A 23,038-nucleotide genomic window follows, 5' to 3' on the forward strand; every position below is an offset into this window, starting at 1 on the left:
AAGCGGCAGTGTTGACAGGAAGAGAAGCAAGGAGTCTATTGCAGCATCTGGCAAGCAGTGATGCTCTCCTGGTCCTGATGGTGGCTGGGCCAATAGAAAAAATTGGGTAGATTTCAGAGTTGTGTAGGAGGTGGACTCACAGACTTGGTGATTAATTGGACTATCTCATTCTGGTGTTTTTTTATTGAAAAATTTCTCTGTTTTTCCTTTTGCTTTGTAGATCTGGTTGGAAAATACTTTTCCCAAAAAGCATTTGCAAATATACCCATTTACATGGCACTGACTAATTGTTTTGCTTGTGTATGCCCAAGATGAATATTTCTCATGCAAGGATGATGGTTTATCTCATTCAATAAGATTGTGCTAATTAGAAATTAGGACCTATCCATCTCACATGTTCTGGAAATTTAAGCTGTAGGAGATGGAAATTAATGTAGTTTTTAAGCAATCTATTGAATTTATTAAATTGCAGTTAGATGATAGAGTTTGTACTGGAAGATATGAATTTTGACAGGAAAGAGGCCCTGCATGATACAATCACAATACTGACAAATAAATGCCGTTGTACTTTTCCATGACAAGGACGATTTACAATTATAGTAGTACATGGTTCTCTTTGATTTATGGCATCCTGTTAGCCATGGAATTACTTAGCAAAATCAGTTTGACTTGATATAAGATTTTTTCCTTGCCTAGAAAAAAGTTTAGCCTGAGGAAAAGATGACATTAATTTAGGAATAGTGGAGTTATCATTGAGTTATCAAAATAAATCTGAGGACATAAATCAATTCTACTTCATGGAGAATGCTAAATCGATAAGTCCAGAAAGACTTTATTGATTCTACGGCCATCACTCAAGCCTTCTTCATTAGATTCCTCAGCCATATGTTTAATTGAAATGATCAGGTAGATAACTTTGGGTAAATCCACACATCCTGACTTTGATATGGGGTTGTTCAAGGTAATGAAAATGATTTGGCCAGGCTGGCTCTCTCCTTTAGAGTTGGGGGGGTACACATGGGAAGACTTCACATCTTCTTTCTGTCTCCTGTAACTTCCACTCCAGGCAGATGCTAACTTAACAGTCTTAAGTCACTCCTTCTAAATTCAATTTAAAAACTGTATGAAAAAACTGATCATGATATTAAGAGAACATTTAAAAAATTACTCATAGTTAATACCACCCTGAACCTATTGGCAACTTCTGTGCTGAACTGTATTATCTATTTCTATGTCTTGTCTCTCTCACTTAAATGATTGTGAGCAGTTGAGGGCAAGAGGCGTTTAGCTCAGTATCCCTTAAATCTTGTTTCATTGCATAAGTATCTTTATATAGCTGCAGTCAGAACTGTATCAGTTAGCTGTTGCTGCAAAACAAACAACGCTCAAATTTAGTGGCTTATAACAAGAACCATTTTATTTGTTCATGATTCTTGGAGTCAGGTAGGTGGTTCTTCTGTTCTGGCCAGCTAAGCTGGTACTGGATAGTCTAGGATGGCCTCACTCACATGTGTGGCAGCTGATGTGATGACAACTGGGATGATGACCACCTGCCTCCCATTATCCAATGGGCCAGTCACATGACAGCAAAAGCGTTCCCATCAGCAAGAAGGGAAGTAATTCTCAAGAACTTGTGCAAGTACTTATCAAGTCTTTGCTTGTGTCACATTTGCTAATATTCCACTGGCCAAAGCCAGTTACATGCCAAGCCCATATTTGAGGATTGGATAAATGGATTTTACCACTTGATGAGAGAAGCTGCAAAATATTGTGGCCATTTTTCCCGATATACTACAGAGATGTCAATAAATTTGTATTTTTCTGCTTTAAAAAAAAACTATAGGTGCTTCCTCTTTTTACATTTTTTAAAGCTAATATATTATATATTTATTACTTGCTAGAGGCTTTAAATATAATCTGCAGATGACTCTAAAATGTAAGCAAAACGATTATTCCCATGTTACCACTAAGGAAGCTCACCGAAGGTCACACAGCTAGTAAGTGGGGAAGCAGAGATTTTAACCCTGGTCTCTCTGGCTCTACTTACTCTTAGCAGACTTTTCATCGTGATTCTTCTTTTCCTCTTGTTGGGTGTTCAGATGTTCATATTCTTTGAAATTGTAGGAAATATCAGGAGGATTTCCCCAAGTTGTGTGCAACTAGCCCTGTACTTCAACGCTTTTCTGACCCAAGGGTGATTGGACCTTACAGGAGAACCATGTCAACTTTCAAGTGCACCAAATAAGATACCTCTGACTTTAGGTTATTTTGATGTTTGCATTTCCCCTAAGCCATGGGGGCAAAGGAGTGGTAGCAAGATTTCACCAAACACTAAATAAAGGATCTGGGTACCAACCCATGTGAGTGCTCACCGTCTCCTCCCTCTTCTCACCAGGCATACTATTGCATTCAAACATGGTCCAGCAATCTTTGTTTTCCTGCCTCCTCTTCCTAGATCAAGTATCTTCCAGAAGATTATCATGAAATTATTCAGGTATCCTTCAGCCTTCCCCTGGCCAGTCATCTTCCTGTGATTTATCAGCTGACGGTTAGTTCCTGGTGGAGCCAAGCTGATCAGACTTCAGGCTCAGGATGTGCTTTGGAGAAGGCTGTGCTAGGTTTCGTAACCCTGCTTGTCAAATGGGTGATATTCAGAACAAAACAAAATAGGTATAATTAGTTGGACTAGAAATATCATACATGAAGATTAACAAGGACATCTAGGAGGAACCTTCAAAGCTTGGCCAGGAGCTCAGATGGGCTTCTCCACATCCTAACCACCACTTCAAGAACTTAGGCTCAAAATTAGGCAACTTCCCTAAAATCTAAAACCCAGGTATATGAATGCCTCAAATGCTCAGCCTCTCAAAAATTCCCATCCCACACAGATGTGTTTTGGGCATTTTCCTGTGGTGTCCTGGAGTGGCTCATACCAGCTCATGAGAGCTGATTGTCAAATTTTCAGGAAATTTTCAAGCCAATTGTTAAACACAGCCATTCTTAAAAATTAAATTGTGTAAACTTACAATTAAGTAAATTACATGAAAAAGGCAATAAATTCTCAAAACTCATTACTTCCTATTTATTCTACTACCTTTTTACTATTCTCTATGATCATGAGGTTATTTCTACCCATTTTTTCAGTATGGTGGAAACAGTATATCATGGTGTGCTATTGCACATTTCTTCCCAATTCTGTAGTCCATGACATCAAAATGGTAGCTTGGAATCAACCCTGGTGGGAAAATTTACACCTTGGAAATCTGCAAATGGTACAAATCAGGGCTTGGTTTATTGTCTCGTTGATTGCCTAGACTTAAGAAAGTGATGGAGAAGATGTGAATAATGCATATTAAACTTAAACGTGTGTCATGTCCATAACTGTTACATTGTGAATAGTAAAAACAAGCTTAGGAAATTCTCCCGGTATTTGAAACTATCATCTGATTCAGCAAGTAATCACTCATGTCATTGAAGAGCAAGTGAAAATACTGACATACATCTTTATTAACTCACTTTCTTTTTTCTTGTTAATGTAAAGGAAAATATCAATCAACATTCATGTTGTAACCACACTCATTTATCTATTCCAACCACAGATTGAGTACAGATACAAGAATTTTGCAAAAATCAACAAAGCCTTGTGTGAGAATCTATTGGCTATATGGAGTTTATAATAAAGAGTATAATTTGTTATTATCTGTAAATTGGGTACTATAGATCCTTTATATTGGTAAGATTTATATCAAACATCTACATGTAGTATATCTATATATGCATTCATTTTTCCTCAGAGAGCAATTGTTAAATATTTACCAACCCTCTTTCTGAAGATGTTGAAGTGTGAGGATGTGGTGGGTCCTTCTATGTGAAATTCAGGGTTTCCCTGGGTCTTCTGGTAGGAAATGTGATCAAGTGTGCTGACCACACAGGAGTGAAAAATCTGTAGTCATCTCTGTGAATGAGATCAAGGGACAGCGAAACTTTCTGCTGGTGTGGGTAACGTGGTGATGGCCATGGTCAGTAAGGCGAGCCAGAGCTCAGAAGGAAGGTGCATCCAGCAGTGGTCATGTGACAACAGAAGTCATGCCAGAGAAAAGATGGCTTGTTTCTTTATTTTGAAGATAATGCCAGGGTTGTAGTAAGCAATAAAGGTGTGATGAAAGGTTCTGCCATCACATGGCCAGTTGCAAAGGAGTATGCAGCTGTGTGGCCCAGGCTGACGTCCAATGCTGGCAGCACTGCATGAATCTTTAGCGTATTTGTAAAAAATTAAAAAAAAAAAAAACCATTAAACTCTGCCCCCACCTCCCAAAACACCCACCAAAAACCATTTACCACCAAAAACCATTTACCACCACACTGTTGGCATATTCCCACTACTCTCTTACTGGTCACATAGAAGTTGGATTTTCCTCCTCGATCTGTGTACTTGAGAATACCATGTTTCCTTTTATCCTTGGCTCCCCTCAGTCACAGAGGGCCCTATAAATGAACACATTCCACCAGCTGGGGATGTCCAAAGTAAAAAAAAAAGACTTCCCTGCAATCTGAGGCTTTCATAGGAAGAACTGAAACCTGAGCAGGTAGAGGACAGCATTAGCAGTTCCCGGGTCTCATTTTAGGTCTCCTGTAAGTGAATGTCTGTTCATCACTAAGGGCATTTGAGAATTTTTGCATTTACATTTACCAAAGTAACAGGGACAACAAACATTTATCTGCTTTATCATTTACAAAGCACATCTACATTTCTTAGCTTATTTTGTTTACTTCTAAAGATTTCTGTTTCTAGCAATTCACACGCAGCTGGAGAGGGGGCTAGTTACCATAGACACTGGCTCACTCTCCAGGGTGTAGCAGCCTTTCGGACATGGTATTAAAGGAGTTTACTTGCCCTTTTCTACTCTCTTTATTATACTCAATCTGCAGTGAATTCAGGGCAGGAAACAAAACCCCGGAAAGGGGTTTTTAACGGTTCCAATAGAGAGTAATCCCACTTGCCAAAAGTAAGTAGGATGTGGTTACCTTTGATTTTGTTTCTCTCCCCAGGGGTCATGGGTGTGGAAGGAGAGCCGTAGTACATTGAGGGCAGAAACCGGTTGCTTCAAGTGTTATGGAGCGAGTTTCTTAGCATTTCCTAAATACTGTACCTGCCGTAGCTTTCTTCATATGGTAAATTAAAAAACATATTGATATTACAACAAAGGAAAATACCACCCGACCTGGTTATTTTGTTTTGTTGTTGTGACCCACATCATAGCATGTAAGGTTTGCCTTGGAAAAGTCTTCATAGAGTAAGGAATGAATTAAGACAGAAGTCCGTGGTGACTCATTGGTAGTAGTTCAAGCCTGTTAAAAACAACTGGGAGAGGTCTTTACCGTACACAGGGCTTTGGGAGTTTGCCTATTTTCCAGTTAACATGATTGATTTTTCAGAGCTCTGTGGGATCCCCTCAGACCCACAAATGGTCATTTGCCACTAAAAGAACTGATTTGATGGCCTCCAATGGTCAAACTAAACCAGATTGTTATCAAATCTTAATTCTATGCTGCATGAGCTTGGATCGTCTAAGTGGCATCCTTGGTGCACTTTAGAATGAAAAAAATTCAATTTCAAAAGTAAACACAGAGAGCAAAAATAGTTCAGAGGACAACTTACACAGATAACAAAGCCAGCAAATACAACCGAAGGTTGCCGCACTGAAGCAGTATTTTATATAGCCAAGGATTGCCAAATATGTTTTTGCACCAAGATCTGCTTTTTTTTCTCTTTAGTTATTGATTAGCTTTGCGAAGGAGAGAATATTGACAGGTGCAGAAGAGCGTAACACGTTGAAATAGTTTTAGATAGAGTATCTGTGGCAGGTCTTCGTGTTTAGATTTAAGTGGGAACCACTGTGGGTTCTGAGATAGCTTCTATAACCAGTTTCATCACAGACCTAATCATCCAAGACATCATTCCCTGTAATTTGACTGAAAAGCAGTGAGACAGCAAAAGCTTCAATTCTTGAAAAGGATTTAGCGGCCAGCCGTCTTATGGTTATTAAAGACAGTCTTGTGCCATCTCCTGCCCTCTCTCTTTACTCCAGCCATAACTAAATAAATCCAGAGGCTTGAATCAAACATGGAAAAGGGGAGCGACAAGCAAAGGACCAGAACAGATTCCTGGGGAAACAGTTAGGTTAAAAAAAATATTAAACAGGGCTTTACTGTCCTACAGAAGTTCTAGTCTCAAATGATTGAGAACCTCAAAAGTGAAATATTAAATTTTTTTTTTTCAGAGGACAAGTAAGGACACTCTTAGGCCAGACTATAGTGGAAAGAACCCAGCATTAGTTAAATGAAGACCTGGCTCTTGGAGCTTCATCTCCACTGCATGACCTTGAATGAGACTCTTAACCTCTCTTAGCCTTGATCCCTGGCTTGAGGCTATGTTTGCCTTCAGCTTCTTTCACTCCCTGGATTCTAAAGCTTTCCCTTTTTAAGGTTAAGATCCTTTGAATACTTTACTCTCACATCAGGTTGTCTTAATTCTTATGCTATGGATTTTTAGCAAACATTATGGTATTTAGAAACTATATAGGCGATATTTGGGAAGGTCAGACATTTTTGGAATGTATAAACCAAAATGTAAGGACAGTACCACCCTTCAGATAAGCCTACATCATCAAAAACTAACCTTCATTTCAATTATGTACATTATAGCATTAATTTTTTTTGTACTTAAATCTGACTTCTTTTTAAAAATTATTGGGGCCAGGCGCAGTGGCTCACGCCTGTAATCCCAGCACTTTGGGAGGCCAAGGCAGGAGATAGAGACCATCCTGGCTAACATGGTGAAACCCCGTCTCTACTAAAAATACAAAAAATTAGCTGGGCGTGGTGGCAGGCACCTGTAGTCCCAGCTACTTGGGAGGCTGAGGCGGGAGAATGGCATGAACCCGGGAGGCAGAGCTTGCAGTGAGCTGAGGTTGTGCCACTGCACTCTAGCCTGGGTGACAGAGTGAGACTCCGTCTCCAAAAAAAAAAAATTATTTTACATTCAAGAGGTAGATGTGCAGGTTTCTTACATGGGTATATTGAGTGATGATGCTGAGGTTTGAGCTTCTGTTGATTCTGTCACCCAAATAGTGAACACGGTATCCAATAGTTTTTCAACCCTTGTCTCCCTCCCTCCCTCCCTCCCTACCCCTTTTTGGAGTCCCCAGTGTCTATTGTTCCCATGTTTATATCCATGTGTACCCAATATTTAGCTCCCACTTATAAGTAAGAACATGTGGTATTTGGTTTTTTGTTCCTGCATTCATTCACTTGGGATAATGGCCTCAAGCTGCAGCCATGTTGCTACAAAGGACACAATTTTTTTTTTATGGCTGTGTAGTATTCCATGGTGTCTGTGTACAACATTTTCTTTATTCAGTCCATGTTGATGGGCACCTAGGTTGATTCCATGTCTTTTATGGCAATAAATTTTTTAAAAAGCAGAAAGAAAGCTAGATGTATACATGTTACCCAAGTGTCTGCCTTCTTCCTTTGAGGGTCACCTTCCTCTAGGATATAGTTCTTCTGCTGTGCCTGTGTTGACCTGTGTCCCTGCCTTTATCTCCATTGTCATTCTCTCCTCACCTTCATGCCATCTCCTGGGACTGCCTTCACTTCTTACCTGCTTTACCCTCTGTTAGAAACCACCAGTCCTCATTCTTCCAATACAGAAATGATAAGGCACAGGCAGAGCAGGTCTCACTAAAAGCCTGGAGATATTAGAGGGTGGTTATGGTGCAGGACAGGGGAAAAATTCAATTCAAACATTACTGTTAGAAATTTATCAGCCAACCCCACTGTAGTGGGCTTGTGGTAATGCGGGAAATAGAATAACTAAATGGAACACTTAACAGTTTCCCTTTCTTTCCCTCTCTCTTCTTAGGTCTGGAATAGGATCTTTAGGACAGAGAGGGAGAGAGCATTTCAGGACAAGCAAAGGGAAGGGTGGGAGCTGCAGACAGCAAGTTGCCACATCACATTTTGCCCGCAGCTGGCTCTACTAGCAACCATCCCCCACCTAGATGAACGTCTTTAAACAGTCCTTTGGCTCCCAGCCTCTGGGTAAGCCGACTACACTGCAATGCAAAGTGTGCTTGCCGAGGCTGGCCAAGTTCCGCATTATTCTCTGTTAGCTCTCTTACAGGTCTGTCTTTGTGAACGCTCTCTGGGGGTGTTCAACCTCCTAGTGACAGATGTGGCGTCTTAACACTTTTTAGGCCCCTTGATTTTCTTGGGGGATAAAAAGACTCTTCTGTCAACTCCTCTGATCCAACTTGTCTGCAGATCATGTTGAAACTCCTTTTTGTCACATCCTCCAGATCACAATGAAAAGGCAGATTAACGTGATTACTGAGGTCCATCAACTCACGGCTCTTGGTTAAATGATACCCACCATGAACCACAGGGCAGAGCTCTGCAGAGTTAGCTGGCTGCCTCATTACAATGACTTCATTTAATAAACTTGCTGTCAGCAGCTGAATCCTCAGTCAAGTAGAAGTATGAGAATCCTTGTTAGACATGATTAGGCAACATTGAGGGTTAACAAAATTTTCTCATGCCCCAGCATTCATTTTCATTAGAAGTCTAAATGAGTTAAAAAAAAATTGCAAAAAGAGCACCTGATTGGCAGCGACTTTTTGGGTTTTCACCATGAAGTCCTGTTACGAGTAAGACATTTTAATCGTTCAGCTTGATTTCACATTTGGGTTTTTGCTGGGAAGTGTTTCCTATGTGGTTTCTGATCCTTCAGGCTCCTCTTCTGCCTTACCTGTACTTGGGTCCTGTCAATCAAGCTGGCTAGGTGTTCTTCACAACTGTGTCATTCTATTAGGGGTGTGAAATATTTCCCAGAGGGGGCAGTGTAAGGAAGGGTTTTCTATCTTTCCTCCTGTTAGAGTTTGAGATGGAACCATGCTGAGTTCTTGGCAGTGCCCAGGGCGCTGCTCAGACTGGTGGATTCTGACCTGACTTTGAGCTCCTATCCCCAACCTGCCTCTTCTGGAAGCGCCACCTTAGTACTCTCCCATCCCCTACCCCAGTGCTGGGATTTCCTTAAGCTCTCCACAGACGTTTCAGAAATGAAAGAATAAGGGGCTAGAGGGTCCCAGTTTCCAAATGCACAACTGTTGTCCCTCTTTTCTGGACAGCTGTGTTTATCTGGGTCCTTAGAGAAGCAGAGGTCAAGACAGGATTAGACATGCAAGGATTTTATTAGAGGAAATTCCTATGTGAGGGAAAATGGGGAGAGAGCTGGGAAAAGGTCTGGGAGCCTTCAGGGTGTGATGCAAGGGTGACTCCCCATCCCAGTGCAGGAGGGAGCAGGGAGGGAAGGCTGGGTGGTAGCATCTTAGACTGCTTTGCAAATAAAGCAAGGTTAAGCAAGGCTGCTGCGGAGTCTCAGAACCAAAGTTGTCCACCAACCTCAGACTGACCTGCCTTGGCATCTGGGCTTCGCGCAGTCATTGGCCTCAGTGCAAAGGTGACATAGCTCTCAGAATGCAGCTCTGGGGCCCTTGGGGAATGATCCACGTAGAGTTGGAGGCATGTGAGGTGAGGTGACTTCCCATGGCTGCCGCACAGCCAGTGGTGAGAGCTGAGCCAGATGCACTGCAAAAAGCAGCACAGCAAAAGGGATATGATTATAGTTAAAATGAAGAACAAAACAATGCAAGGAGCACCCTGACCCTGACCCCTCGCCCCAACCCTAACTCTACCAGTGAGGAAGCACGAAGGAGTATTTGTATTGCCTGGGCCTGTGAGCTTCACTCCAGCAAGGAACTCCCAGCAAGGGACATTCCAGCAGTTGGAACTCCCAGTTCCAACTCTTGTCTCTGGCGGTTTGCTGTCCTTTTGGGGAACTGTTTCTTGCTGTCCTTACGCACTAGCTCTGAGCTCAGTTCTCTGATTATTGCTCTGACCAAGGGAAGACATAGATCTTTCCTTAGAGCACAGCTGAGACCAGCCTGGTGTGTGGTTCTGACGTTTCCACAGGCTTGTTGGGGGAACAGCAAAGGGGTCTTCAACAGCATTAGCTGGAGGGGTTGTTTTCTTCCCAAAGGCCCTTGCCTTCCCAGGGACCAAAAAAAGGTAAATATAACCACAGCTGAACAGAGTTGGTTTTAAACAAAATAATCATTCTAAGTAGTTTAGCTGGTGCTGGGGGAGGAGAGGGAGACAGGAGTTATCAGGGTTCTGGCCAGTCCTAGGTGGGACTGTCCAGACAGTATCTCTTAGGAGTGGTGTCCTGGGCAGAAGGGACAAGGATGAGGGCCTGATGGCATGTCTGGAAGTGACAGATGGGGAAAGTGATACAGGCATTCCCTTTCACTCATCATCTGAACCCAATGACTGCAGTGTCTTTCTAACCCATCCCTCTGCTTCTTTCTCCCCTCCACACTGCCCTCCCCCATGCAATCCATCCTGCCTGCTACAGTTATTTTTCTTGCACACAAATCTGATCATAATACTCTTTCTGCTAAAAACTCTTCAATGGCCTCCCAGGCCTTCTAGACTCCTAGCATAGCATTCAAGGCCCTCCTCAGTCTTCCCCAAACACAGCCCTCTCCCCACTCCTTGACTCTCACCAGCAGAACTCCCGGTTCCAACTCTTCTCTGGAGGTTTGTCATCTTCTTGGGGGACTGTTTACTGCTGTCCTCACTCACTAGCTCTGAACTCTGTTCTCTGATTACTGCTCTGGCCAAGGGAAGACATAGATCCTTCCCTGGAGCACAGCTGAGACCAGGCTGGTGTGTGGTTCTGACGTTTCTGCAGGCTTGCTGGGGGAACTGCAAAGGGGGCTCCCCACAGACAAGCTAGTGAGTATGGGCAGCCAACTGTGGCTGCAAAGGGAACAGCTCTGTCCCTGGGGCCTCTCTTGGCAGCCCCCAGCTTGTGGCCCTCATCAAAGACAATTTTTCCATCTCATTGCCCAGGGGCACCCTGAGAATCTCTATATACTTAGAGTCCAGTCGAGGAGAGCTATATCCAGGAAGAGGAAGTCCCCCCCTCTTATCTCAAGCCTGCCCACCACATTTTAATGTCCTGATCTACGACAACTGGCTTTGGGAAGAACCTGCCCTTTAGGTAGGCCACCCACACTGTCACTCACAGTATTGTGGCCTCGCACTGTGGCCAATGATCCAATAACCTCCGGCATGGACATCTGCAGGAGACCTTTTGTCTACAGCATCATCATCTCCTTTTGTGTCCCTTGTGTGCTTACACTTCAGCCTGAGCCTGTTTAAATGCTCATTGCTGGGTTTTGCTCCTAGCAATCCTGATTCGGTGGGTCTGAGGGGCTCTGTGGCTGATTCTAATGCAGCTTCCACCTCCAATGCAGCTTCTCTAAGCTTGTGTGTCCAACTCTGGCTTGTATTAATATTTAGAAGAATGGAATGGGCTCAACAGTGCACAGAGATCAGCTTCCAAAGAGAAATGTAGATGCCAAGGTCAGGTGCAAAGGACAATTGCAGTTAGGAAAGTGAGACTGCGGAGTGACATCCAAGTTCAGGGAACTCGGGCAGATCTTGTTACCCACTTATAGCTACCACTTGGGTATCGTTTTTCCCATTTGAAATCTAAGTCTGTCAAATACATTTTTAGGGGAGAGGAAAAGGAGATGGAGTAATTTGGAGAATCAAAAGTCAAATCTAGGTTTTCAGGTTTTGCACCAAATTTGATATTCCCAGCACTGAAAAGAACCCCTCTTCTTGGATTAGATTGAATTTATTTGGTGCAAACGCACGTTCTATAAATACTAGTATATTTTTACTTTTTAATACCCTACATGAAAGACCAACGATGATCAGAAACAGCAGCTATTAACCTTGTAATCTCCTTAATGCAATTAATTAATTAGTAAATTGCTACCAATTTGAACTGATACATGCATCCATAGTCAGTGTAAATACAAAGCTGCTGAAATAAAAAATTTACTGTTTTCACATTGGCATTTAACAATGAAGTTTTTAATAAAAGGCAAATTGCTTTATGTAGAACATTTACTTAATTGTATTTGCTCTAGAGGGATTTTATCTGAATTATCTGGCATGTGAAGGAAATGAACTAAGTTCTAACTGAAGAAAAACGAAGCATAGGGAGATTTACTACAATAATTTTCAAGGACTGCATCGAGAGGACTCATCAATTTTATTCTGTATCCACTATAGAGGGAATTAAAAAACAGAAAATGAATGTACACTGTAAATGTAGTAGTGTGCTCTATTGGAGATTAAATCTGTATTTTCCCTCTGTTCTAGCAACAAAGATTTGGAAAGATATCTTGTTTCCCCCTGCTTTTTTTTTTTTTTTTTTTTTTTTGAGACAGGGTCTCACTCCTGTCACCCAGGCTGGGGAGCAGTGGCAATCTAAGCTCACTGCAGCTTTGACCTCCCAGTCTCAAGTGACGCTCCCACCTCTGCCTCCTGAGTAGCTGCAACTACAGGCACATGCTGCCAGCCTGGCTAATTTTTAAATTTTTTGTAGAGATGGGGGTCTCACTATGTTGCCCAGGCTGGTCTTGAACTCCTGGGTTCAAGCCACCCTCCTGCCTCAGCCTCCCAGCATGCTGAGATTACAGGCATGAGTTACCATGCCTGACGATATCTTATTTCTTAGGGAGAATAAATCTTTGAATGACTGAAAGTACCCCATCTCCTGCTCCTATGTAGAGGTCTGGGACTCCTGGAGACATGGAGAAAGATGACAGGTAGTTTTATCTTTCAGAAAAAGAGGTGTGAGCAGACATTTTGGGACCAGGATCTGGGAGGAGAGATTAATAATTCTCCGGAGGATGCTTGGAGCAGAGATGGTGCCTGGGGCCCTGAGGCCATGAGGCAGTGAAAGCTGAGCCCACCTGGATCCTGCATTCTAGGGTTGGCTTGCAGTCCACAAAGTGGGGGAGGAAGGGAGCACAGAGAAATAGCTGTGATGACTAGCATCCTGCCAGCACCTGAGGCAAGAGTGGGGCAGAAGACCCACCTGGCCTGGCCTGGTGTGTCCCTGTGTCCCTCGTTCTTGGCTTGTCCCTCCTACCCACTGAGGCTCTGCTCCAGGGTTCTCTTGGGGGCTCCTGCAGGCAGTGACACCCACTAACCCAGTCAGGGAGAGGGGCTCCATTGCCCACACTTTGGAGGGTGTCTGAAGCATGCAAGTGCCCCCTGGGGAAATGTGGATGAGTCAGAAGGGCTGGACATCTCAGTCACATAGGGCTTAGTTGTGAGGCAGAGTTTTCTGATAATGAGGTGTGTTAGTCCCTGGGATGAAGACCAAGTGGGCTTTATTAGGGGCTTTTGAAATAGGCAAGTCTCATCCATTTGGGGGTGGATTTTGGATTTTGTGTGGTCTTGCCTAGTAGGGAATGGGGGATAGGGGATGGAGGAGGAAAGGCAGTCAAGGATAACAAAACAAGTTTACTTCTCACACTGGGGGTATCTGCTTACTCAGTTGCCGAAATCCGGATAGGTCCCATCATTGTTCCTACTTCTCCTGGTTTGTTAGAACTTCCCCAGGGCACATTAAAACAAATATAGAAATCAGGTGCGTTATCTTTTATGCTTGGTTTCATAAAAATTAATTGCAGAAAAAATATATGCTGTGACATATGCTTTCTATCCCACCAAGAGAGGAATCATTGTAGAACTTTCTCTTGTGAATAGAACTCAATAGTTCTCCTCTGTGTTGTAAAATGGTATTATAGTCATGCCAGAGAGTGGCATTGCATGTAATTACAAGCCTGTTGAGTTCTGCATTTAAGCCCAGTTTGAGGGAATGTGGCGCTCAGGGTTTTTAATCACACAGGATTAAACTTGGCTTTCAAGTTTTGTATAAAGCTAGTGTAGCTGGTAAATGTGCATTCTGACTACCAGTGTGAAGAAAAATTAATTCCATTCAGGGAACTCGGCCTACATGCACTAGTGCTGTTGGATCCGTTTTGTGGAAAGGGAGAGTGTCCTTCCTGCTACAGAGCTCATGCTCGATTGGTCTGTATTAGTGTCATCCTGGCTGTCAAAATATTTTGAGTATTGCTTCTGACTTACATCTGCACTCTTTTTTTCACATGTAGGTTGGATTACCAAGCTGTAACCCAAGATGACCTGTCCAACCATGAAAATAAACACCACTGACATGTCTAAAATTTATGGGCAATTGATGAAATGCAGTGGATTTACAAGGAGCTACCCCACAGGCTTCATCAAATGAGGCAACTGAGTGCTGTTGAAATAATTGTTTTATTTACAGTCCCTTAAACTTTCAGTGGGCAGACTACCAAACCAGGGTTGATCATACCTGGGACCATAGGTCAGTAACATCCCTTACTTGTAACCATTTCTCCCTAGAGTCCAGACTAGTGGACACGCTCATCTGGTCCAACCATGTTCTAGCCTCCATGACTCTGATGGTTCTGACTCTGATGGTTCAGCTCACTAGATCAGCTCTCATGGAGTTGTACATATGCTTTCCTGCAAGATCAAGAAAGTTGATCCCCTGGTTACCTTGAGTCCTTAGTCCTGAATGTTGTATCCTACACTGAATTTCTCAGATGCATCACTCTGTCTGGAAGGGCTGAGAATGGGGAGGAAGACGGGAAAAGGTAAAAAGCTTTGGGAGTTATGTAACAGTGTTGAAGTTGGAGATTGTATTTCTCTCGTTCATTTTTCCTGGGCCATTGTAAATACTTCTTGCATAAGCACAGCCAGTCATATGTGGTAGGCCAGTCCTGACCTACTATTCCAAATGTATAATTATGACTTATAATAATAATAATAAGTAGGACTATAATTATCATGTAGTGATGGAGCAGCCATGTGCTGAACACAGGGCTAGATGTTTTCACATACATTATCTCATTTCGATTTTATTTATTTTTTGGGACAGGGTCTTGCTCTGTGGCCCATGCTGGAGTGTGGTGACACCATTATAGCTCACTGCAGCCTCAAACTCCTGGGCTCAGGTGATCTTCCTGCCTTAGCTTCCTGTGTAGCTAGGACTACAAGCGTGTGCCACCATGCCTAATTTTTTATTTTATTTTAAATTTTTGTAGAGATGGGGTTTTGCTATGTTGCACAGTCTGGTCTTGAACTCCTGGCCTCAAGCAATCCTCCCATCTCAGCTTCCTCAAGTGCTGGGATTATAGACATAATCCACTGTGTCCAGCCTCATTTAGTTTTTAGAACAATAATCCTGCAAATGGCATTTCCCATCTTTTATAGATAAATAACCTGAGGCTCTGAGAGACTTATAACTTGCTCATTTACTTAGCCCAGCTTGGTCTAGCACCAAAGCCCAGTCTATCCTTCCCACTTTGTGGCCTCCCAAGGAAACCCAGTGGTCCCACCTATCCAATGCATTTTCTGAAATCAGGTCTGAGTAAGTATTTCACGTGCTCCAACTTCATATGCAAACTTCATGTATCTTTAAAATTCCATTGCTCACTCCTCTAGTCAAGGTTATCTTGGGCACAGAGAGTTCTTTAAATATTCCAGCCACCTGTCACCCAAGGAATGTTCTGAACCCTGACAGTCTCTGAAGTGTTCCTGCCCTTGCATGAAAATGACTCTGTCTGGTTTATAATTAGAAGTGAAATGATTTTAAATGGCTTCCACATGGCTTAGTTTTCCAAGCAGTTCCAGTTACATAGAACTTCATATAAACAGATAATGAGAGGCTAGAGTTGGAGAGCACAGTTCCTGCTTCCAAATTGGCTTGAAGTGGGCACATCTGCTGTGCATGAAGCCTGGGTCAGGCTGCCCCTCTCATCTGTGACCTCCTGTGATCGGGAGGGACTTGCTCTGGATTATATAAAGACTTCACAAGAGTACTGGAAGCGGGGATGGAATCAACTTGAGCAAAAAACCTAATTGGCTTGAATCTTTCCTTGACCATCAGTAATTATTTTAAGATTGATAGCCTATCTTATAATAAAATAACTGTTTCCTTTCCAAAGATAGGATTTCTTGCCTTGGTTGCAAGTCCAAACAATTTCACTTAACAGGCTTTCACAAAGATGGCCTGATATGAGTCTACTGACTTTTCTTACAATGAATTATGCAGATTGGAGGATATTTACTCAACAAATTTACTTCCAACCTTCCCCTGCATATTCTCAACACACACACATAGCCTTTTATTACTATTATTTATTATTATTATGATTATTATTTTTTCTTGAGACGGAGTCTTGCTCTGTCGCCCAGGCTGGAGTGTAGTGGTGTGATCTCGGCTCACTGCAAGCTGGGCCTCCCAGGTTCACGTCGTTCTCCTGCCTCAGCCTCCCGAGTAGCTGGGACTACAGGCGCCTGCCACCACTCCCGGCTTATTTTTTTTGTATTTTTAGTAGAGATGGGGTTTCACCATGTTAGCCAGGATGGTCTCGATCTCCTGACCTCGTGATCCATCCGTCTCGGCCTCCAGAAGTGCTGGGATTACAGGTGTGAGCCACCACGCCCAGCCTATTTATTATTATTTTTTGAGACGGAGTCCGGCTGTGTCGCCCAGGCTGGAGTGCAGTGGCGCGATCTCGGCTCACTGCAAGCTCCGCCTCCCGGGTTCATGCCATTCTCCTGCCTCAGCCTCCCGACTAGCTGGGACTACAGGCACCCACCACCATGCCTGGCTAATTTTTTGTATTTTTAGTAGAAACGGGGTTTCACCATGTTAGCCAGGATGATCTCGATCTCCTGACCTCACGATCCGCCTGCCTCAGCCTCCCAAAGTGCTGGGATTATAGGCATGAGCCACCGGGCCCGGCCTATTATTATTATTTTTAATTCCAAAACCGGATGGAGAATGTGGGAATCGAAAAATTGTGCAAGTTGTATAGAGCCTGGGTCTGAGGTTTCCCCTGAAACTGTCATTGGTCTTCCAGAAGACCAGCTATCCCAGATATATTAATAGTAGAATTGAAGGGACCTGAGATACCTGACTTCAGAAATTCTTGAGTTCCCAAAGCCTGTGTAAAGCTGGAGGCTCCCATGCATGAAGCTTGGAGGGCCGGTATGTGCTCATGAGAGAGGCAGAGGGAGAGTGTTTTCCAGAATGTCAATCTAGGGTCCTAGCAACCCCTGCTCAACAGTGTTTCTTCCTTTCCTCAGCAAATCCAAGTGGATCCTTTCTTTGTATGATGGTTTTGGGGTGTGTCTTTTCCATAGATTCTTTCTGCCAAGTCTGGTCTTCATTGAGGCAGTTAATTAATAAATCTCATCTATTTTAATTTAATGCTTGAATGAGTGGCTACTAGTGCGAGGTATTGGTCTAGGTATGCTCGGTAGGGCTGCAAAGATGAACCAAATTTAGATTTTTCCCCAAGAAGTTTACAGTCTACCAGGAGAGAAGTCAAGTATAGCTGGAGATGGGAAGGGATGCAAATAAACACACCGTTACTATAGGGTGTGTTAAGATAGAAAGAGACAAAATGTAATGAAAGAAGACGGTAGGAAATGGCCCCAGTGACTCCTTCTCATAAGGGGCAGAGAACCCCTGAAAAGACAGTCTCTAGTTTGAAGGTTCTCTGAGGTACGTAATGTCTTCTTGAGCCAGGATAAATCTGCTTTGGGCTTTTATTTCTATTTCTTTCCTAGCTTCTGGAAAGAGGGCTTTCATGGAGGATGTTGACAGCAGGTTTAAAATGGGGAGGCCTTGGTTTGGGAGTTTAGTGATCCCCACCCATAGATGTGAAGCCAGAAGGAGGAGGCCCAGTGCTGGTATGGCTTCCTGGTCAAGAAGATGCTAGAGCCTCTGAGCGGGAGTCATGGTCCAAGGAGGCTTGTGACTCTCTTGTTTAACTTACAGCTTTAAAGGAAATAACATCTTTGTAGCAAAAGTCCACTGGGATTTGCATTTGTATTTCTAAAAAAAGAGGAAGACTACAAAAAAACCTATAGACAAATATTGATAGCAGCTTCATTTGTAATAGCCAAAGACTGGGAATAAACTAGATGTTTCTCAGTAGGCGAATGGTTAAATAAACTATGATACGTCTATATCACTGAATACTGCTCAGCCATAAACAAGAATGAGTTACTGGTGCATGGAACAACTTGGATGAACCTCAGGGGAAATGTGCTGAGTGAAAAAGTCAATCCAAAGGATTACATATTGTATGATTTCATTTATATAAACAATAACACATGGTAGAGATGGAGAGCAGATTAGGGATGGATGGGGTTAGCAATGGGAGTGTGGGGTGGGAGTGAGGTGGATGCATGTAGGTAGTTATAAAAGGGTAACAGGAGAAGGAAGCCTTGGAATGGTTCTGTATCTTGACTATAGTAGTGGATATGCTAATCTACACATGTAATAAAACTGCAGAAGCCCAAACGTACACACACATCCACACACATGAGCACACATAAAAATGAGGAAATCCAGGCTGGGCACGGTGGCTCACGTCTGTAATCCCAGCACTTTGGGAGACTGTGGGGGAGGGTGGATCACCAGGTCAGGTGTTCGAGACCAGCCTGACCAACATGGTGAAACCCTATCTCTACTAAAAATACAAAGAAAATTTGCCAGGCATGGTGGTGTGTGCCTATAATCTCAGCTACTCAGGAGGCTGAGGTAGGAGAATTGCTTGAACTCGGGAGGTGGAGGTTGCAGTGAGCCGAGATTGCGCCAGCCTGGGTGACAGAACAAGACTCCGTCTCAAAAAAAAAAAAGAAAATTCGAATAAAACTGGTGGATTGTATCAATGTCATTTTTCTGGCTTTGATATTGTACTATGTGTACTATGGTTTTGAAATATAGTGTGATTAGCAAAACTGGGTAAAGGGTACAGGAGATGTCTTTGTATTGTTTCTTACAAGTGCATGTGAATCTGTAATGATTTCAAATCAAAAAGTTTAATTTAAAAAGAAGAAAAAGAGCCTTGTGAGCTTCCTTAAGCCTGTGACTTGCCTCACATTTATCATGTTTGTTACCCTCCCTGACACAAGCACTGGGGAGGTTCTGAGGATAGAGAATTACTCCTGGTTTAGGGGTAGACTGGCTCCATGGAGGAGGCTGAATGGCGTCTGAACCCTGAAACACTGTCCAGAATTGGGCACATAAAGTCTAAAGGGAGAGTGTACAGGTAAAGACAGAGGGCAGAACAGAATGGGATGAGAATGTGAAATGAGAAGTAATTGGGTTTAGTTGGGAAAGGAGGGAAGGAGTCGGGGTAAGAGTGGAAAAGAAGGTAGGGGGCAAATCATGGTAGTTGAGAAGACTGGGCAATGGGGAGGTCATTGAAGACTCCATGAGGGTGCTGAGCTGTGCTTCAGGGAGATCAGTCTGGCAGCAGTGTAGGGAGAGAGGTCAGATGGGGATATAGAAGGAGAGAAATTAGGAACCCATTCCTGTAATCTGGGAAACAGAGAGGTGATTAGTCAAGATTAATTTCCTCTGCCTGTACTAGGAACGTTTACAAGTTAAGTTTATTTCTCTCTCATATAAAAGAAGTTATGGTAAGCAGTCCAGAATTGTTGTGTAGGCACCACAAAGTTATCAGGGATCTAGTCCTTTTCTAGCTCTCTGCTGTGCCATCCCTAGGGTGCTGCTGTCATTCTCAAGGTCATTCCTGCAGCAAAGTTGAGGAATGGGGTAGAAAAGCATGTTTTTATAGAACAACTTCCCAGAAGTCCCACGTAACATGCTTGCCTACTTCCCCTTGGCTAGAATTTAGTCACATGGCCACATCTAACTGGAGGGGAGTCTGGGAAATGTAGTCTTTTAGCTAGGTTGCCATGTGCCTGGCTAAAATAGAGTTCATTCATTAAAGAGAAAGGGGAGAAGGGATTTTGGGGAAGGCAAATGGTAGGTTATGCCTCAGAAGCTGAATTCAACTAGTGGTGGGAATGGAGAGGAGAGGGAGAATATGTGAGATATGCAGGTACATAATGACTGGGCTTGACAACTGATTAGAAATGGGTTGGAAATAAGAGAGGTTTGGAGCCTGAGTAAAGTGAAGTGGTGGAAACCATAGTTAACGTGTGCCAGGCACTAGTCTAAGTGTTTTTGAATGTATTTCACATTGATTCCTCATGACACCACTATGAGGTAGGTCCTGCTATTATTATCTCAATTTTGCAGATGAAGGAAATGGGACATTGAGGTAATTTGCTTGTCCTAGTGTCACAGTTAGTAGCAGAACCAGAATTTGAACCTGGGCAGCTGGTTCCAGAGCCTGTACCCTTAACCACTACTGTAGACTGAATCTTTCTGTCCCCTCAAAATTTGTATGTTGAAACTTAATCTCCAGTGTGACGGTATTTGGAAGTGGGAAGGTCCTTGGGAGGTGATTAGATCATGAGAGTGGAGTCCTCATGAAGGAAATTAGTGCCCTTATAAAAAAAGACCCCAGAAAGCTCCCTACCCCTTCTGCCATATGAGGACTCAATGAGAAGACAGCCATCCATGAGCCAGGAGGAGGGCCTGATATGGTTTGGATCTTTGTCCCTGCCCATATATCATGTTGAAATGTAATCCCCAGGGTTGGAGGTGGGGCCTGGTAAGAGGTGATTGGCTCATGGGAGTGGTTTCTCACAGTTTAACATCATCAGCCTTGATGCTGTTGTCGTGATGGTAAGTTCTTGTGAGATCTGGCTGTTTAAAAGTGTGTGGCACCCCTCTCCTCTCTCTTTTCCTCCTGTTCCAGCCATTTGAAGTGCTGGCTCCTCCTTGGCCTTCTGGCATGATTGTAAGTTTCCTGAGGCCTCCCTAGAAGATGAGTACATGGCAGCATCATGCTTCCTGTACAGCCTGCAGAACTGTGAGTCAATTAAAATTCTTCTTTATAAACTACTTGGTCTCAGGTATTTGTTTATTTATAGCAATGCAAGAACAATCTAATACAAGGCCTTATCAGACACTGAATCTGCTCATGCCTTGATCTTGGACTTCTCGGTCTCCAGAACTGTGAGAAATAAAGGCTTGAGCCACTCGTCTGTGATATTTTAGTTATAGCAATAAAAAAGGAATAAGACAACCACTATGCCTGTGGTGGCACTGTGAACAGAGACAGAAGGAACATGGAAATATCTAGATCTGTGTGCTGATACCACTTTTCCACATTATTCTCCTTTTTCCTTTATTATATTTAACTTCTGTAGTGCTCAGTTGTAGGTTGTATAGAAAACTTGTTGAGTTGACTTTCCCATGTGGGCTTGGAAGAGTACACAAAGTGCTGACAACCTGTCCTTTGTTTTGGTCATTGACAATTTCAAGCCTTGGCCTGGGGTGGGCACTGAGCATTGGCAATGGCTTGTGGGGTCTGGGGGTGGTTCTGGGGGCTGCATTCCAGATGTCCCAGTTGGTCAGGAAGTAGATTTCCCAGAGCCTATATTACCAGGTCCAAATGGGACAAGAGAGGAAGGAAAAGCCAAGAGGCAAGCTAGTGGGACCCAGAGCCTTGGGAAGCTCATGCCTCGGAAAGCCTGGGTGGGGAGCTAGGCTTAATATGGTTTCTGGGGAGTAGTAGGCAGCTCTGCTCTCCAAGGGCTGGGGATATAGCTCTAGAAAGGACAGAAGGGATTTGTTTTGTGGCCAAATGTAACTTGGAAACAATATTCTGTCTGCCATTTCTGTTTTGCAAAAAGTGTGATAAAGGCCAAATCCATGCCAGGGCTGAAGACCAAGAATGGAGTAATGTCTGCAGAGAGAAGGGTAATTAGCAAATTCCTTAATTAGAGTTGGGTTCCTGTTTTTCCAGTCAATTCTAATCATTTGCTAGATTTTAACACAGCTTCTTTGGCCTGCAGGGTACAGCCATAGAGTTCAGAAAAGCAGGATCCAATGATCTTGGATAAAGTAAGAAAGACCTGGTTTCCTCTTCCATAAAAAGACTATCACAAAATTTATTTCTTGAAGCTGTAAGAATCCAAAAAGTAACATGTAAAATGTTGGCAAGCTCTCAAGGTTAGTTATTTATTACATTAGTGATAATGATGCCTTATTAGCCACTAATGTCTGTTAGTGAATGCTTCTGTGCTTAAATTTCATGCTTCATTGAATCCCACTGATTTCCTTTTCTCACCAAGGTGCCATTCTGCACTAACACCTGTAATCAAAGCTTGAAGATTTACTTAGGCACCAAAAGATTAATCTTGACAAAATTCATGAAGTTTCTGTTCACTAGACATTAGCCATCACCGCTGGTATGTGACATCCTTCTCTTATTCTGATTTCTAAACATATATTTAAATATAGGTTAAGAAAGTATTGTTTCAGAGCCAGTAAGTTAACTGGGGAAAAAAATGGGCTTTCTTTGAATAAGAATCTCACACTGGATTGAACCTTGATGTTTTGATGTACGGTGCCTCTATTCTAGTTGTTACTAAATATTTTCATTTTCCATTCCAGTTCTTTTTCTTTTTCTTCAACCAAGATTTAAGTGCTGGAGACCAAACTCATTTGTAATGATTCCATGGTAAAAATATAGACAGGAATAAGATGTAGTCCTGTCCTCAATAAGCTCATAGTCTGGGAGAGAAGACAAACTTGAAAATAAATAATTGCAGTACACGAGACAAATGCCATTGAATAAATATATACAGGGTACAGAGGTGGCATCTCAAGAAGAAGGAACAAAAATGCCTTGGCATTTCAACTGGGAGGAGAAAATACGTGTTGGTATCATCACTGTCCAAATGTGTAACCTCAGAATTCACCAATCACTTGACAAAACTGGATTCTTTCTTGCATATAATGTCAGTTTAATCTTTTGAATTCCAGAGATTGAGAAGTAATTTGGGTTTTTATTAGTTCTAGTCTCTTTCTTCTTTCATCTCATTGTACTTCTTAATCCCTAATTTATATATTTATAAAGTAAAATGCATTTGGTCATCCATCCTGCCCTCAATCTCTCCAATAATCTTTCTATGTCTGGTTTTTATTTTTCCATCATAAATCTTTAATGTGCATAGCTGTGTTCCTTTCCTTGAAATCCAAACTTGCCCCATCATATTTGCAAAAATTTGAAAGCTTGACAATACACTCATTGGCAAGGCTATAGGGAAATATGTA

At 42.7% G+C, this 23,038-nt stretch overlaps 1 long non-coding RNA gene and 1 pseudogene across 1 annotated transcript; both read left to right on the top strand.

Annotated features, from left to right (window-relative positions):
- Positions 1 to 1,567: 1,567 nt before the first annotated feature.
- LOC112132407 (large ribosomal subunit protein uL14-like) lies at positions 1,568 to 4,354 on the top strand (annotated as a pseudogene).
- A 17,373-nt stretch (positions 4,355 to 21,727) lies between these two features.
- Positions 21,728 to 22,816, top strand: LOC129057890 (uncharacterized). Its single transcript, XR_008522667.1, has 3 exons — positions 21,728 to 21,931; positions 22,054 to 22,170; positions 22,376 to 22,816. It is a non-coding gene; the product is annotated as an uncharacterized LOC129057890 (long non-coding RNA).
- Positions 22,817 to 23,038: the final 222 nt, after the last annotated feature.

This window comes from Pongo abelii, chromosome 11, assembly GCF_028885655.2.
Source record: "Pongo abelii isolate AG06213 chromosome 11, NHGRI_mPonAbe1-v2.0_pri, whole genome shotgun sequence".
Classification (NCBI taxonomy): Eukaryota; Metazoa; Chordata; class Mammalia; order Primates; family Hominidae; genus Pongo; species Pongo abelii.